This window comes from Numida meleagris, chromosome 5, assembly GCF_002078875.1.
Source record: "Numida meleagris isolate 19003 breed g44 Domestic line chromosome 5, NumMel1.0, whole genome shotgun sequence".
Classification (NCBI taxonomy): Eukaryota; Metazoa; Chordata; class Aves; order Galliformes; family Numididae; genus Numida; species Numida meleagris.
In genome coordinates this window covers 50,144,022-50,163,420 of record NC_034413.1, presented here as the reverse complement: position 1 = coordinate 50,163,420, position 19,399 = coordinate 50,144,022, and the positions used below count along the sequence as shown (strand labels likewise).

General features: G+C 39.6%; 1 long non-coding RNA gene across 11 annotated transcripts in view; it reads right to left on the bottom strand.

The window, feature by feature from the left end:
- The window catches only part of LOC110399345, a 125,612-nt gene that overhangs the window by 47,088 nt on the left and 59,125 nt on the right, over positions 1-19,399 (bottom strand). The gene's annotated exons all lie outside the window — the stretch shown is intronic.

Here is a 19,399-nt window from a genome sequence, read left to right as displayed (position 1 = left end):
TGGCAGCTTATCTGGAATAGAAAGAACATTCAGAAATGCTGCAGAGAACCCTCACTAGGTTCCTAGCTGCACACAGATCAGTTGGAAGCTGGGGACAAGCTCTGGGCTTTCACTGCGGGTGCCCTGCTCCCTCCATCGGGCAGTGTTTGGCACTAGGACTCATGCCTGCCCAGCACCCTACAGCCTTCCCAGATGAACTGTTTCCTCCAGGAATGACATGCCAGCAGGCCCCCTTAGAAAGGCACAGCTGGATGGATGTGAAATCCATTTTTATAAGATCTGTGGGGGGAAAAAAGAAATCATATGTTTGCCAGCTGCTCATCTTGAGATGGCCTTGTAGTTGGAGACATTAAAAAAGCCTAGGATTTTTTTTTTAATTTTTTTTCTTCTTCGTGGTTTTTAATCTAGCATACTCTGCGAGAACAATAGTTCATTTAACCCCAGCTGTGCTCCACCACATTCATTTCAATAATGTTTGGTCTACTGAACATACAGAATTAAGTACCTGTGTGTTCTGAAGTGGCACAGATATTTTGTCTCAGACTCTTAGAAAAACTTCTGCACAAGATACAAAGCGGAAATGTCAGTGTATATACCTGGTCATGGCTAAAATGCCAGCATTTGCTAACCTATGTTTTGCAGAGTATGGCAAGTATATTTCATATTACAAAGAACAAGATAGAACAAAACAAGCTACAATAGCAATTCTCTTTGCAACTTTGTTACTCTACTCAAGACATTAAATGCTGCCTTCACAATAGTAACCTGTCTCAAAGAAATTCTAAATGCTCTGACACTTCAGCATTGCTAGGAGTCTTAGATTTCACAAGGCTCCTTTTGCTTCCCACATAAACAAAGATATTTCTCTCTAAGAAGAAAAAAAAAAAACAAGAAACTTTCCAGAATGATAAGGAGATCAGAAGTGCCGGGAGAAAACAAAAAGTCCTTGCCTAAAAGAAGGAAAAACCCTAAGGGGCCTAGAGCTGCAGTTTCTTAATTTGACAGGCATTTAGAAGGGTAATTGATGGGGGCAGTTAACAAGGCTCTTGACCAAAACAGTTCATATGCGATAGCAATGTCACATTTAAGATAGCAAAAAATCATGCTAATATATATACACCATGAAAACACATCTGCTCCATAAAACAGAAGAAAAAAGATCCCATACGTTAATAGCACATAAAAAGTTTCAAGTCTGAAATGTGATGTAGTTCAGATTATTTCTACAAATAAACACACAATGAAGGCATTTTCAAGAACTGTTTTTCTGTTGCATTAGGCTACGCTACCTTTCCTACAAATACAATAAAGCAAGTTGTCTACAGTTCAAGTCTACAGTGGAAACCAATTCCTTCCCACACTGGGGCAAGGGAAAACCAGGTCATTTATCAAAAATCACTAATGCCTAAAGCCACAGGTCACTTTTCAACCCAAAGGATAATAGTTTTTCCTTTCAACTACGAATTCCAGTCTGGACGTGCTTTATAACACCTTTTGAAATGCCTTTTTGCCTAAAGTGTGCTTCAGTGTCAGTTACCCTCAGCTGAGGCTTCTTCATATCAATCCAGAGCCACCTGTCTGTCATCGGCACTAGCAAAGCCTGAAACGGGCAGGCAGAGGAGCGCCCCAATTCACGAGTTTCTTGCAGGCTGTCTGCTGGCTACCATCATGGCAACTTCAGTACTTACCTGTAAAACATATGTATATATGCTTGTAATTTAACCCTCCCACCCACCCAGGTATTCTGTTCCACATTTGTATGGTGTGGTAAGTACTAGACAAACATATGGAAACAAGGTTTCTGCCACCAGGAACCTACAGGCTGGTTCTGTGATTGAGCCTGACATACAGAAACTGAAGGGTCTCTCACACCAGTGAGAACTGGTTGCTGTATGCTGCACAAAACTTTGGGAAGACCATAACGAAAATTCATCTTAGTACACATGCAGCCCTCTGAAACAGCATGCTAATTACAAAGCTTATATTTATTATGGGTGCATGGGGTCACTGTTGACATTTCAACTTTTAATGGCCCGTCTTCAAATACACACCAGAGCACAGCATGAACCTTGTTTAGCACCATGCAGGTCTCACACCATCAGTGAAGTAAGCAATCAGCCAGCAGCAACAAACCCACTAGTTCCATTTAAATTTCCTATTGGATCTTAACAATTTCTACACAGGAAACCAACAGGAGTGAGTACTCGTCACCTACCAAATAACAGCAAAGAGGTAAAATCACCTGGAAGTCAAGTAGGGATCTAATGCTTTGCAGGAATGACAAAGGAATACTAAAATCTCTGGGAAGTCAGAGCCACCAAAGTTTGAGTAACCTGAAGGCAGAGTGTTTCCCTCAACTCTGTAGGGCAGAGCTAAGGGACCCTGGCAAGACAGAAAGGAAGCTCTCTGCACCCTACTTTTCTCCCCTCTCCTTTAGAAAAGAAACTACGACCTCCAGAAGTGGTCAGTCCTGCAATGTGCATGAACATTAATTTCACTGAAAGACAGCAATTGTTGCTTGGAGCAGAGTCTCCCTGGGCTACAGTCTAGTTAAACTAAACACGTACTAAAAAAAAAAAAAAGCTCTCAGATACTAGCATGTGGTAGCTGTAGATATTAATTTATGAATCATCACTAACTTTGAAAATATGAATAAAGATGAAAGGACTGAAAAGAGTGGCTGAAAATTTTATGACTCAACATGCTGAATTTGATCAGTTTTGATTAATGGGGGTCACATTTTGTTCCTTGTAAATAGTTGCATAATCACTGTAAATCCATGAAAATATTCACAAAAAGTGAAAGGTTTCAGTAAAAACATCAACCTGCACAGGAAACGTATAGCGAGTTATTGCACAGCCACTCAAAACCTAAACACTGAACAATTTGTGATATTACAGCCAGCCTTCTCTTCAAGTTTCTGGCATCATTGTCCATTTCTTCCAGCCAAAGATGATCACACAATATCCCCAAGACAACCACAACTTCAGCTATATAAAAACCATTAAAAAATGCATTCTATTGTCTATTTTAAATTTACTGTTTTTTTTTTTAAAAATGTAATCATTATGTTTGTGGATCTAATAACATTGCTAACATACCAGCTAATTATGGGGTGAAAATGAGGATGTAGCAAGAGGAGTATCTTGAAAGTGGCCTTCAGTGCTTCAACAGTGAAACATGCATCAACAGTTAGTTTAGTTTGGCTAGAGAAAGACGACAATTTGTAGATCCACTTCTGTCACAGAAAAATCTGGGCAGTCTGCCACCCTGAAGCCACAATCTATCAACTCGCAGAGTGAGGAAGTGGGAGGTCCCATCCAGCTCATCCTTAGAGTTTGGAGCCCCATTGCTCTGCCCCTGCCACCCATCAAGCTGTCCCCGCTCACCCTTAGTCTGGAGAACTCCTTGCATTGATCTGGTACCCACGAAATTCTTTAGACAGAGAAAAGGTTTCCTTTTTCAAAGCAGTTTTTTTTTTTTTTCTTATTTCTGATCTCTTGCTACCTTATCTGCTAGAGACTCTTCATAGGCTCTTCACGCAGACCTCACAGTTCAAGCATTTTAATTCTTTCTACAGGAAATAAACTAACATTTCTTATTTAGAGCCCCAGTGGTGATTTAATGTCCTCTTAGAAGTCCACATTTGAGTTCTTCAAACTTAAACTGCAACATGACAGCAGTTACAAAGCAAATGCCAAGTGTATTTATCAGTCATTTCCATATCATTTCTGCACCTGATGAATACTGCTGAGCTGCACAAGCAACATTACTGAATTTTATCTACCTGAAGCTAAAAATATCAGCCAGCAAATGCCAGACATGGACCCATGGGGAGCATCTTCCAGCTGCCAGGCAAAACTCAATTTGGTTTACAGAAGCTCTGAAGGTGGTTAGACTCTGAAAGCTTTTTTTTGTCTGCAAAGACTCTCCTTCCCACTGAAAATCTGAAACATTTTCATTGCTTTCATATCTTGTTAAAGGTTTTGTGTTTTCTGTTTTCAGTATTGAAAATAAGTTTTCAACGTAAATAAAAAAAAATCCAATGTTAGCAATAGAAATAGACTTATTTTTGTTTCAAGTGAGTTTGCCTTTCTTCCCCCCCCCACTTAAAGCAGAGGGCTGCACTTTATTCCTTATGAATTCTGCTTTCTTCACCTAGCTGAAACACACTAATCAAACTGTCACCAAAAAAGTTCCTCTCCATACTAAAAATGTGGGCAACCTCAATTTTTCTTCCACATTAAGCACTCTTCAGGAAGACTTTCCTCCTCGGTATCCTTAGACAGAGGTGAATCCCTGCTTTCCTGCAGGGACTCCTTGAAATCTTCCTTCAATCCTGTTACTGCTTACATCAAGTAGGACAGGTTGGCTAGTGAGAAACTTCCTGCACCGTCTTCTCCCTGAGTCAGTCATTCCTTTGCACTACTGTCAGCCAGGAGTCTGGGTTAACTGGAGGACACTGCCCAGGGCTAGTGCTTGGCAATCTGGGTATTAGCCTCTCCTCTAAATGCAAATATAAGCTACTATTACTACCTGGTGGTGTGGCAACATTAGGTGAACTGAGATGCTTACATGAGACACTGATGAAATTTTTGACTGTAAAGTTAACCTTCATTTTAGTCATGAAACCGATAAAAGGATTTTGTATTGTGTTCCCCAGTAGAAGCCTTTGTCACTGTGTCCTCTTGAGCTCAGGATAGTTCTTCAACAAAAGGCAATTGCCAAAAGTATGTAGGCTTAGACAGAAGTGAGAGATTATTTTTACAGACAGAATCTGTTTTTCATCTTTTTTTTTTTTCTTTAAATGTCCAAGAAGATCCTATGCTAGTGTGTGTCAGCACACATAGGCAGCAATTTTCACAAGATACCTAAGGTGCAGGGGATGAGACTGCAGTCCATTTTGATACCATGATGCAAAGTCTGTCAAGGAGGTTAAATTCAGACCTGCAAAGCAAAAAGCAGCTGGGTAGGTTCCCCCCCAAAACAAAACCCCAAACACCTGTTTCAAAAACTCTTAAGAGGGTTATTCAAAAACCACTATGACTACACTAAGTCTGATGGCCATTGAATACACTGTGCCAGAAGCCTAGGTGTGGCAACCTGTGTGGCACAGATCAAAGTGGAGGATTCAACAGGAAAGCAGCGGCAGCTTTCAATGTCAGAAAAGCAGCATTTAAAGAATTGAACACCTTGATGAAATCAAGACAGAGAAGCACACAAAATCAAGTGGATCAAATGTAAACACAAAATAAAGTCTAAAAATGAATTTGAAGAGAAACTTTAAAAGAATGCTCAAACAGATAATAAAACATTCTTTGAACACATCAAAAGCAGGAAGCTCTCCTGCAATCAGCAGGACCACAAAGACTCAAGAAGTAAACTCACAGATGACAATGCAACAGCACAGATGCTCCGTGAATCATTTATTTTCACCTTTGCAACTGAGGATATTGGCGAGATTCTCTTCCACAACGCACATGTAGCAGCACATCAGTACAACTTTTAAGATGTTGTAATGAAGTCACAAGCATTGCAACAATGCATGATCAAACAATTAAAATCCTAAATGACTAGAAAAGGTAGTAGAAGATGTTACAAAACATCTTCTACTGTGAGGAGTAGATGTTTTTGAAACATGTGAGGAGACTCATCAAATTAAAGTACTTTCTACACCAAGTAGCAAAGCTCTAGAACTTGTATCCATAGGAGGCTGATGAGGCAGATAACATCAACAGGATCAAGTGGGACTGATGCAAATTCATGGAAAACAGGTCCACAAACACCAGGACTGTGCAGGCAAAAGGCCTCTAGAATCTTTAATATAACATCTGTGATGCTGAGAGAGCATAAAGAGAACAGATCAAGGAAATGGCCAGGTGTGCAGACTCTCCTTAAAGAGTCTCTCCTACTGTCTCTGCCTAAAACAAGCTGGACATATTAATGCCTCTTCCAGTCAGCATTTTTAGGAACTTCCATATGGCTTCTGTATCTTCACTTGTGTTACACTGCATTTTGCAGCCTTCAGCTGAACACCCCACTCCATAATGGGCTGTATCAGTCTTAACATTACCAGTAGATGAGCCACTGCTCCTGGAACTCAAAAATGGATGTTTTTCTGTGGCTGATGTATGACAGAAGTCCGAATGATCCACGAGTGAATATCTAAACCCCAAATTGATGTGTATATGATCCCATAGAAGCACTTGTAGAGGAAAAGTAGATCTTGGTGTTTTGTAGATTTATTACTTGATATCAAATACCTCTGTTTTTAATAAAAGGGCCAGAAACTTAAGTGGAAAACATGTTCTGAAAACGATACTAGTATTGATCAGCCAGAACAGTGCAGAAGTCAGTAGCCTAGTGAGACCTATTTTAAGAGTAAAACAAAAACATACAGGAAAAGTTGGCTAATAACAGTGAAAAGGAGGAAGTTTACTCTTCCACAGACTAATTTCTACAACTTCTAAACTACAGTAGCGCAAAACAGAACAGGAGAAAGGATTACTGAAAAGATGAATACTCTCTCCCAGATGGATCATAAATCATAACATATTAACAAAGTCACTTGGATTTGGTCATTAGCACAAGCAGCAATAGCACCCTCACTGTCCTTCACAATCACAGGAAACAGAAACAGATTCCTTAGTATACAAGTACCAGACTCCCATCTGGAATACCCTGTATTTCCTTTCTCCTCATACTTTGATGAAAGGTGATAACGGATACTACAAATCATCAGCACAAGCTCACTTTTTCGCTCAGTGCAAACTCTGAACAAAAAAGATGTTGACAACAGCATCCCAACCATCTCTTTTTGTGATTTGTTGGTGCTGCAGAACATACAATCATCAGAGAGAGAGTTTTACAGCCATTGCAATAGTGTTTTCTATTTATAACTAAAGGAATGTGAATTTACAGTCTGTGAAAGGCTTTAGAGTTGTGACTGACAGCTTGGGAGTCTTTTATTTCATAAACACTACATGATTTAGTAACCAAGAAATCAGGAAGCCAATGCTAGGAAATGAACCTCCAGAAAGTATTTTTCAATCTGAAGACAGCCATGCTAATAAGTCTGAGGTTATCCTCATCATATTGCTTCATACAGATGAGCATATGTTGCTGTACACAAACATAGCAAGCAGCAGGATTTATACAGACTTCTAAGAGGGAGAAATAGTGAGAACAGCATGCTGGGGGGACAGCTGAATCAGAAATCGACCATAAGAAATAAGTGGCTTTTCAAAGGATGCACGATACATACTCAGTAATTACTAAGGACGATTTACTAGAGACTTAACACATTTATTTTGAGTGCAGCTTTGGGAAAAAAAAAACTTGCAAGGTCCATTATGGTTAAATACAAAGATTAAATTACCAGTTTGGAATTCTCAAGGGATTCTCTGCTAGCTTGGCCTTGCGCCCCTTGAAGTCAAGGATTTTTTTTTTTCCTTGATATTTTAATGGGACAAGAACTGAAGCAAGTGGAGTAGTTCCGGAAGTTCTGCCATAGAGGTACTTGCTTCACTCTTTACAGGAGTATTAGTTACATTTTTACGTGGACATCCAGACAATCTGGGTAGATAGAGCCAGCTGAAGAGAATGCTTTTATTAGCGCAATAGGTCTAGGAGTTTAGTAATATTTTTAAATATTTTGTTGAATTAACTTCATACAACCTATCACTAAGTCCTTATCTTTCTAAATGCACAAGTTGTTGATAGAATTACACTGTTCAACTTCAGAAGCTCTTAATGAACATCACAATAAAGCTGAAATTTATACTTGCACAGGCTTTCCCAAATGCTTTACAAACATTAAGTTTTAGTTTAAAGCACCCCTCTGAAGTGGGCTATATCCAAGCCTCTGCCCCACACTTTTACAGATGGCTAAGATGAGACAGAGGCCATGTATAGTAGTAGATTCCACCAATCTATTTCTGTTGCCATTCTGACAGACGCATAAAACATCACACAGTTCAAACAACAAAAGAACCTGCTAAACACTTGTATGTTGTCATGGTTTTATGATTTTCGGTTATTGGTATTCCACATCATAACATCATGCAGTGGATATACCTGGTTCTCAGAAGAGAAGGACTACTACAGTCCCCACGTTACTTTGCTCCTCTTTTACCATTCTCCAGCCAGAGGGAAAAGATAAAAGCTTGCAGTACAAAATCTTGCAGATCACGAGACCTCGTCCCTTTTCCCGCCGTCTCTCGTCTTGGCAGCACTTCGCTCTCCAGCCATCTTATCGTCAGTAGTAGAGTAAGGCCTACCTTGATTTTGGGACATTCTCTCTCTCTGTATTGGATTTATCAGCTTAAATTGTAATTATATTCTATTATAGTGTATTGTTTTGCATCCCAATATTTTATTTAGTAAATTAGTTTGTTTCTCCTCAGATTGTTGCTGCTGTTCTTTGCTCTCAGGGCCATCTCCTTACCCTTTAACCCCTTTCCCTTTTTTCCCGGGGCGTGGACCCGTGGATCCCCCGTCCCCTTTGTCACGGAACCAGGCCGAACGCCCGTAAACCGTTGACATATGTATATACCCACATATACACGTATTTCACATTTTATGTTACAGATCAACTACACGGCAAAACTTTAAACAATAAACAAGAAATAAAGCATGCTATAGCTGATAACTTGAATTCTAGTATATAAGAGAGCAGCTGACTTCATGCCATTCTCCCACAGACCAAAGGAGAAGGTAGAAAATTGCTGGTGAGGACAATACTGAGTAGTCCAGTTCCCTACTAGAAGATACTACTGTGTCTGAAATTTCACAGGCTGCAGGAGGCTGAAAGCTGAGCAGTAAGCCAGCCAAATAATCATTAAAGGCACTGAAAAGGGAGGAAATGCAATCTCTCCTTGTTTCTGAAACAGCCTTCAGAAAAAAAGGTGACCATGAAGTCACAGTAAGAATTAGGTCTCATTTCAGCAAGGCAGAGTGAGGTTCACTTAATTTAATCACCTAAATGTTAGAGCAGTCCCATTTGCGCTGGCTGTCCACCCTCCCTTTAGCATAAATGAAGATATCAAGGCACTACTGGGGTGCCCCCAATTTATCCATCATTTCTGAACACGTTCTCAGTCAAACTGCAGGCAGCTAAAGTTGATGATGTGAATCTTAAACACCTTGGGAGTGTCTGATGATTATTGCAACATTGGGCAAATTTTCAATAAATGACAGCCCTTTGGCTAACTCTACCCAGGCAGTAGAGTTATACAACCCCCAACCACACTGCATCAGCTTGCAGTCCTGGCTGTGACTAACTTCTGTTTTTTTTTTGTCCTATCTGTACATACTGATGTCCCAGTCTGTGATTTGGGCTCATGTACATCACTGCAACGGAGCAGATAGTGCTAGGTCTTACAAAGCACATATAAATCCAGGGTTAGAAGCTGCTAAGGCACATAAAAGGTTGCATTATTATAACTAGATTTAGCTGCTTAAGCTAATAGCTGAAAAAGTTCAGTACTTAGTGTTGTCAGATGTAACTTGGCCTTGAATTTGCACAGACAAACCATTATTTCCTTAACATTTATGATATATTCCTTTAGAATGTCCACCACTATTCATAATCAATGAAAAAATACAATTGCTTCCTTACCTACAACATTTCACCTTTAGTTGAAGGAGTCAGTAACTGCAAGGAAAAAAATTCAAACACATCATACTTGTTTTCCCAGAGGACACTGTTATGATTGGAAAAACAGCTACAAGCATTCTCCAAAATAGCAAATAAAAATTACGTCTGTCAGCAGTGGGAATAGATCTTACAGTTACTTCTTAGGCACAGCTTCCTTTTGATATTATTTAACTGGAAGAACTTGTTTTCTCAGTAGCTGTTTAGAAATGTCATCTAGAAGTTTCAGAAAGATAACCCCTAAAGGTACTACATCCCCCTTAAAAAAATGTTTTAAAAATCATCCCTGATCTACACTTCTCCCTCTGGGCACACTACACACCAGACTATCATCTGCACATCTGTTCATACCTGAGCATCTCTCAAATGAAAGAATACAGAAAATAAACTACTGTCTAAATCAACAAGATATTGTATTACACACTGTGGCTCCCATTAACTCCTCAAAGCAATCACAAACCCTCAGAAATGAAATCCTACCATTAGTTACAGGCATTTGTCTCTCTTACGTAAAATTACAATTCAACTCCTACATGTGATTGTTTGGTACCAAAAGCTGGAAATGTATTCAGACTGGTTTGTGCAAACCTGATCTGGAAAAATGTGCAATTGATATTCAAAATGGATGTTGTTTTCCAGTCAGTATAAGCAATCCTTTCTGCTGCCCAGTCTGTCTCTGAACTTCTCTTTGCTATATAAGCTTCCATTATCTACCAGGATCAACACGCAACACATACATTCTTCAGGCTGTCGTGATGTAGATATGATCACCACCAAAATATAAGAAAAAAGTAGAGAAAGAAGAGCTCTAGAAAACAACTCAGAATAACTGAAATAATTAAATGAATAATAAACTCCGGAGTCTTCCATGCTGAACCTACCCCCATTTAGCTGTGGGTCATTATTCCTGCCTCTCTGTGAACAATATATTCTTCTCTTGCCTTGTAAGCATCACTTTAAACTGGGAGAGGCAGTGTCTTTTAAGGTCTCTCAAAACCCTGCCCTGGAAGTAGAGGTTTGATGAAGTTTTGCCAGAGGTCTTTTTTTTCGAAGATCTGGTACCTCTAGGGAAAGAGAGGTAAGACAAGTACTTTGTCTAACTAATACCATAAAAGGGTACATCACGCTAAAATGTTTCACAACAAAATATAGTATCCCCCCTAAACTTCTTCCACAGACTAATACACCCAAAGGAATCAAAGAGCTGTCTGCATATTCCTGCACAGTTCTAACTGCAAACCAACTGCTCTTCTTCTACCTTTACTACTACCCAGATGGCATAAGCAAGATGGGCTTCTGACAACTACCCAAAAGGAATAAATAACAACGAGAAAACCTATTAGGATATACTGTGATAATTTTGGTTGGAAGTCAAAGGACTGAAAGAGAAGCCACCACAATTTAAAATGAATTATCCACCTGTTATCTCTGGGAAAATGGCACTGAAATATTTCTGTTTGAAAATTACCTGATTTCAAAGCACACACTGGGGTATTTTTTGAACTGGATCCTCAGCAAGATAAATGCTAATGTTTAAGCTATCACCATGAATTTTTGTTTGTTATAAATTTAGTTTTCAATTTCTCTCAACCCAGTTCCACAAACAGTTACAACATATAACCACACCAACCCTGTGGCAAAAATTATTTACATGAGATAGCAATGGAACAGATACATGACTTATTTAAAATGAGAAATAGTTCTGAAAATACCACGCAAAACACACCGAGTTAATGCTGCCTTTCTCACCCATGCCAATTGGAACGGTCTTTAACTCTGCTTTCACAGCCCAATTCCTATCATTTCGTGGGACTGTCCACCATAAGACAATTGTGCCAAGTATTTTTGTTTGATGTTGTCTAGTTCTAGAAATGGCTCACAAAACCAAGCTCTTAACACATTACACTTGAGATTGTTTTTTTTTCAGTCCCCATTACAAGAGTCACTACCACTTGTTCACACAGATTAAAGCAGTTTCTGACATACTCCTTCCACTGACATGTTATATAAGATTGCATTGTTGCCCTGCACACGTTCAGCGTGCTCCTGGCAGCTAATGATGAGCACTCCAGACAACCGGGAGCACTTCCTAGCACGCCATGAATACTTCTACACCTTGCTTTTGCTTCCCTCAGTAGTTTGAATACTGATCCAACCCACACGTCACCTGCAAATGGATGAATGCAGAAATGACAAATTATCAACGTGACAACTAACAAATGGGAGAGGAAGTGTCCTCTCCAGTTAACCAAATGTATAAGTCTAACAGTCAACACTACATAAAGCATCCAAGAAAAATATCACTTGAACTTCAACTTCCTTTCAACACGCTTAATGATACTGTTTACAGTATTTTAGCATGTTACCAGGTTTTAATACAATAAACGTGCTCAGCTACTGTCATGCTGCTGCGCTCAGTGTCTAACCCTGTGACATGCGACTGCTGCCAGCTGAACACAGCTCTGGGAGTTTAAATCTCAACAATGAACACGCCTGAACGTTTCCCCTCTCAGTACTGCAAATGCTTGCAATAAATTACTTACAAAACACAGGCCTGATTCACCACCGCATTACCCCACTTGTACACAGCTACTTCAACAGAGTTGTACAAGTGTAGAAGAGAAGCAGGGAGGGGTGAAGCAAGCCCTGTGTGCAGATAATTAACCATCTTTTTCATTGAACCATAATATACTTTCTCCATAAACTGGCAACAGAACCAATCAGTGTACACATTTCATTTCAAATACAAAGTAATTTTAGAAGCTAGCATTATTGTACCATTTGAAATATTCTCTGTTCTCATCAAATGATTCCCCTTGTAATTGATGTCATAAAGAATATCTGTGTTAAGCTGTCTTCATTTCCACAGTTTTCAATCCTTATGATGATCAATTATTTATATACAGACTAGATGAAAGGCAGGATTGTAATGACTCCAAGAGATTTAAGAGTGATATAATAAATCTTGAAAGCAGAACTCAAGTGGGTGATGGTAACAAAAGCCAGTACTGGACGACCATATTTTACTATTTTTAGAAATTCCCTCTTTCCACTCACAAAAAAGATCACCAAAGCAGTATTACTCATTGCAGTCCCTCTCCTTTTGTTCCAACAACAGACATCCTGTTTCTCTGTGAGTTCCCTGCCACTCTCACTCCTTCTAGCTAGTTCTTCCTCAGCAAGGAAAAGCACATTTAGACATGTCCTTGTTAGCCCAGTCCTTTTGGTTGCCAGGATTACCTCACCAAGGGTCCAGGAAAATTCTTTGGTCTAATTATTTAAGAAATCCTCCCCAGATGAAGCACATTAACGCACCTTTACTTCACTAATGTGACTCAGAGTTTATTTGTGTCTGAACTCCTCAAAAACATCTGCTTGGCTTTGGATCAAGGCCACAGTAAGTGTAAGCATTGTCACCAGCCAGCATTCATGTCATATTTAATTCAAAAAGATGATATACATCTTCATATGACTTCCACCAGACTTTAAAAGAAATCTGGCAGGAATACCAATGACTTACGAAAATCAAGCATTTGAACTCATGCTTCCATCTGCCTTTTCTCCAGTTTTCTGAGTAGAAGCTTCAGCAGCTCAGAGTCACCAGCCTACTTCCTGGGATCACACTGAGCCATCAGATCTATTCAGCACATCAATTACAGCTTGCTTCCAAGAGGAGCTTCCAGCCACATTAAGGGATGCAGCTCTAAATTAGTTGTCCATGGAAACGATACTAAAGGACAGCCTTAAGATTCCTCTCAGAATAAAATTAAGACAGTGTCCTAATGTTGCATGTCTTCACCACACTTGCAGTATAACAACAAACTGCATTAAGTAATTAAGCAACTACTCTTTTTCTCTTGTACTTTTTAAAGTTTTTTTTTTTGGCACATGCACCATATATAAATATATATAACACATACATGTATGTTGCAAATTTAACTCACAATTCCAGCAACTATTTTTGGACAACCGTAAAGAACTTCATTCAATGTAAATCAAATCTGAAAGTGAACCCAAGCTCATATGAAAGGTCTCTTACTGGGACAATGAAAACAAAGGAACTCTAAATTATTTATCATTTTCCAGAATTAAAGCCAAAAAATCTGTGGTTAAATAGAGAGCAAATTCCAAAGTCTGTAAGTAATACAAGAATTTTCACCAACATTTTACTTCAACGGGCCCTTCAGAATTTGTTACTTATATTAGAAGATATACAGTAGGTAAACCTTGCAACATGGTCTTACATTTTCAGTGTGTACAAAAAAATGTTTCCTATAGTAGTAGACAAATGATGTGATTAAAATATGGCATGTTCTAGGACCAAATTTTGCAGTAAAAAATAAACAAGTGGCAGATTTCCTCACTTAAGACTCACAAAACACAGTCCTAATTGATTTGTATAACAATAAATGTGGCCATGCTTACAATTAGTGCCAAAGTATTTTGCCAATTTATTTCCCTCTCTCTTTTGGGATTTCTCCTTTTCATAATACACTTGCAAGAAACAGTAACTCTTGTAAATGTCTGTAAGGAGTTAATTCCAAATGATGAAGCAATCCAGCCCAGAAAGCAGCTCAGATTGAGCTTATGTCAACAGGTAGAATTTACAGTCTCACAAAAAGAAATGTTTAACAGTCAACTCTTTAGTTGCAATAAATTAGACTTTCACTATGTTCTTCTTATCACAGAGATCTATAGATGAAAAGCAGTATATAGTAGCTAATTATTAATTTTATTTATTACCGCAGGCAGGATTTTCTAGTAGCATTCTGTTCCTTAATGTGAAACTAGGGATCAGAACTTTATGATGACCTGAAGCTGGTTTCTTAACAGTTTCGATTTCCTGCTCTTCATAGTCACCATAAATCTTGTTTTCCTCCTCAAAGCTTCAGATGTTTCTAACTTCTTATCTATCAGCCTCTAAAGTGCTTCCAGACTCCCACAAACGTTTTAGCCGACTCCAAAGGCTTGTCTGCCACTCTTCTAAGTGTCAGGCCGTATATCTGTTTTGGGGGGAGTTCCTCATTGAAAAAGTCATACTATGCAAAAAACATATACGCAGGGAGGACCCAGAGGCACCCCAGTCTCGCTTATATTTCAAGTCTGAACCCATGCTGTCATTCAAACTTGCCTAGCATGCAAACTGCCTGGACAAGCCTTTGCTTAAGCTCACCAAGCTGAAGGTAGCAGCATTACAGCAATTTCTCTGTGACTGCAGTTCCAAGGGCAAGCGAGGCCATGGCCCATGTTCTATCCTATAATGCTTTGCAGCGGCATTACATGACTGATCTCAGCGTGAATACATGAACCATCATGGACCACAGGGGACTCATCCAGCACTTGGACAGCAGAGACACCAGCAACACCAGCAGCCAGGCATTGGTGAGTTCCTAGCCTTGACTTCAAACTGGCTCCTAAAGGAGGAGGAGGGTGGGGGCAGAGGGAGGAGAATGAACACTGGAAAGAGAGGTGGCAAGGAGGGAAAAGGAATTTACAACACCACATCTCAACACAGCTTAAACATCATCATTTTAGAATTAGGATTGTAATGAAACATTGCACTTGCCCTATCAATTTTCTTCACAAATCACAGCCACCAGAACAGGTCAGTAGAACAGTATTCAATCTGACTTTGACTTTCGGTTGTATCCTTTGGAAGCATTCTCAAGCAGCAAAACCAAGGCTTTATCACAGCTCCACTACGACCCCACAGAAATTGTACCACTTTTGGGGCAGCATAGGGCAAAGAGAGAAGGGGATTTACAATCCCTACACAGCTATTAGAACTGCTTCTGTAAAAAGAAATGCTAAGAGCAGCATAGCTCAGCAAAACCATCCTTTCATCCAAAAATAATCTTTAAACAAAAACATCCATGTAATAAAGGATATTTGGGACTGAAAAATAAGAAGCATAACATAGAACCATGGAATAAGAAATTTTGTACAACACACTGGATCCTCACACAAAAAACAGTCTAAGATGTCTTCCATTACTTTGGTCTGCATGTCTTAAAGAAAACAAAGTGAACATACAAAAGGCTACTCTCCCTAGAAGAGCATTATCCTTTCATGTGTGGTAGTACGTTTGATTAAAGTCCAGCAACATAAGGGATAAGGTAGCCTGTCTGTATTGGTTGAAATGCAAAATGACAAGGGACTCAACATGTTTTGTGATGGTGCCTTTATGTTCAATTATACTAGTTTTTAAGCTGTTTGCATGTGAAAATATTTGCATGTTCAGTATTTGGGTCATGTGGCTTTGGTCACACGTAGCGGGGTTTACAGTACTTTATAGATTCCTCTATAAATAGGTGCTGAGAATATCCTGCCTCATCTCAGCATCTGACTCCTAGATGTAACATTCACAGATGGAACTCCCTTGTGTCAAGCAAAGCTGAATGTTTACAGATGTGCTTGCCAGATCTAACTTTTGCACTAGAAAATCTTGCCAAAACATGATTCTTTTACTAAAGTGAGGGAGAGTTCATAAAATGGGAATCCATGTTTGATGGGAAACATGTTGCTGAGGAATACCCTCACATTGTGAAACAGGAAAAAAGAACAGTATGTCAGTAGAGGCCATTTTTCTCTTATTTTGTAGAGGCAAGCTAATCAGCTGCAATCGTGGTTATTTAGCTTTCCCCATAACTAGGCTACTGTTTACCAGCAGGACACTTCACAAGGTGAAAAAAAATAACTTACTATTCTCTGACCATTGGATGCTCTTGCTTTTGGTTTTAAGTCCCTGCTCAATTCTACCTCTCCACAATGCCAGGTCTCCCTTCTCTTTTTCCCTCTGCTCAGTTTGCAATCCCCCGCAGTGGGAGGCTACTGAGAAGCACAGGAATCAAACAGCATTCTCTGGATTCCTTCTCTCCCCAAACACCCTAATGTGGCTCTCTTTGCTATTAATGAAATTGGTTGCATTGACAGTTACAAGATTACCCTTCTGATTGTTTCTCCAGACAAATGCTAAGTTGCCTTGTTGTATTTGGACATACGTTGCTTCTTCTTTTCCTAATGGACATTTCTCAAGAGCAGGAGCGGCCCAGGATCAGCAAAGGGCAGACAGTTTTGGACCGGCTCTCAGGACCCCTCAAACTGCAGAGGATTCTCACTGTATGCTTCTCACTCCTTCCCCCTCTCAGCTCTTCTGTGCCTCAACATTTTTGTCCACTTTGCCAAGTCCCTCAAACATCTGCTTCCTCCACCCCGCTCTAGTGTTCAGGAATGTCTCTGGCAAGAGCTTGTGGCCAGAATCGCTTTCCCCACCTAAAACCTATTCTCCTCTCTTGGTCTTGTCCCAGCAGAACACCTCCCCCAGTGGAAATAACTTTACTGACTGCAAACCTTAGTGACTGCAACTCAGATCCTTGCTGGTCTCCACTGCCCTTTTCACTGCATAAAACTGTATCAGTCTCTCAGAAGAGGCTTGATAGAGCATGACTTGATCTTCCTCTTATCTGTTCACTGCTTTGGTCTCAGTGACTGTTCCCCAGGTCTCTCCCATTTAGTTTCTGTAGAAGACAAGTGACTCATTCATTTTCCCCAAGCTACCTCATGACCTCCTCTCATTCCTTCTCCTAAGATCTCTCCACAGATCCCTGCAGTTCTTTTCCCCTTAAACTCTTTTCTAAAGAAAACAGGGAAAAGTCTTTGTCCTAAAAAAAAAAAACAACCAAGAAATCCAGTAACACACCATCCAAACAAACAATCCCCACAAAACAAAATGGAGAAAAACCAACTCAGAAAAAAACCCAGTAACTCCATACAGAAACACAATTAACTTCTCCTTTTGTCTCTAAGCTCATTCTGTGCTATCAACACCACTATGTAGTTTTTTGACGCCACTTCCACCTAAGTTCCAATCCAGCCTTCCTCCTCACATTCAATAAAGATGCCGTCATTAGCATTTCAAATGATTGTTTCCTATACGCATCTCACAGTCACTTACTCCATTTTTATTCATTCTATATATTATTCTTAAGCACTTCACAGCATATGCTCAAATACTGGCTCATACTCTTATTAATACTATCTTATCTCAGTTTGTCTTATTTCTTTAACTGATCCTATACATGGACTCTCAGATATTTTTCTTTAGTTTTCTGAGGGTCATCTCCATACCATAACTGAATTACAGTTTCTGCAACCTATTTACCTAAAATAGCTTTCCCTTACACTAAGACAAATTAAGTTATAAAGATTCCTCTCCTAGCTTTGGCTCAGAGGCTTCACTCTATGCTTTCTCAAGTTGTTCCTCCTTCTTTGTTGCATCTTCTTTGCAGTTTTTTTTTTTTTCTGATGGAATGAACACATTACTTCCTTGGTTTCTAAGAGACTTAGGATTGAAACAGCCATGAGAAACCAGACCAAAATTATTCACCTCACTCCTTGCCCCCTATACACAGAAAAACTCAAATAAGAGGCAGGAAGGGATAAATAGTCTAGTAGACTAAGGCAGCTGGTCTCATCAGACAACCACTCCCAGCTGTTTTTTATATGGGACAGGAAGAGGAAATTAGAAGCTGGAGTTGGAGGATAATTCTCTGCTCCGAGCTTAATGCAAAAAGACTGTTGCATTAAAGGCTGTACCTGGTTTTTACTACATCAAGATTTGTACAAATAAGAAGTATTGCCTCTGTTGCAGGGAAGAACAGAGAGAAGTGTTTTTATTTATTTCCCGCGGCTCGTGTCTTTTTCACTTCACTGTGATACTTCTACTTTGAATGTGTCGTACCAGAATACCAAAAATTCAAAGTGATTCCATTGGATTTACCTTTCTAGCTCTTTTGCTCAGTGCTTATCAGTTTCCCTTCAAGAAGTCAACTATCATAAGGTACAAGTTGTGTAAATGGGTACCCCCTATAAGTCCTGGGCAAGTTTTAGTCTTGACTCAATACTAATTTAAATAATTCTTCCAACCTAAATTTTACCCACAGGATCACATTGCTTGCTTTGTCTCCAAAAACACTTATACTGAATATCAGCAGCCCATCACTTAACTAGTATAGTCTATCAAAAGATCACAGGAGCAAAAGGTTATTTCCCTCTTTAAGTTTGTGAAATGTTTTGGGAAAATACTGTAACTAGACTCAACTTCTTAGCTCAGTCGATAACAGAAGTTGTAGTAAGAAAGACATATTCCCTGCCCCGCTGCTCTTACTCTCCGTATAACGAACCCATTTCCCTATTACAGGGGTAACATCCTTCTTCTAATACCTATGCAAATTTACTGGCTTACAGCAAGAAGCCCTGCTCAAAAAAGGATAGGAATACTGAGTCACCAGCTGGCTGCAAGAATAAAAGATAGTCAGTATAGGTGCCTTTAACCAGTTTTGGATCACCCAAGAAAGGCAGCAGTTACAACTACAAAGTAAAGAAAAAATACCTTACATTTTTTGAGGACCAGGCCTCCCTGGAAACTCTCAAAGCAAGTGCTCTCTAGGGCTGCCAGCCCTTAAATGAGGTTGGGGGGTTGGACCCAGGATCGCACAGATGAACTGCTTGCACCTGTGTTCCCAGGGCTGCCCAGGCCCCTTCACCAGGTGCTCAATCACTGGTTCCCATACACCTGCCTTTCTACAGTTTTGGTTACATCATTTTTTCATTAGGCATGGTTTGTACTGCAAGCAACACACAGCTTAGAATTGCCAATCTTGGCATAATTTTCAGCAGAACTGCTATAAAACAAAGCAACCTCATTTCTAAACCTCATTACATTCTATAACTTCATTCTTATTT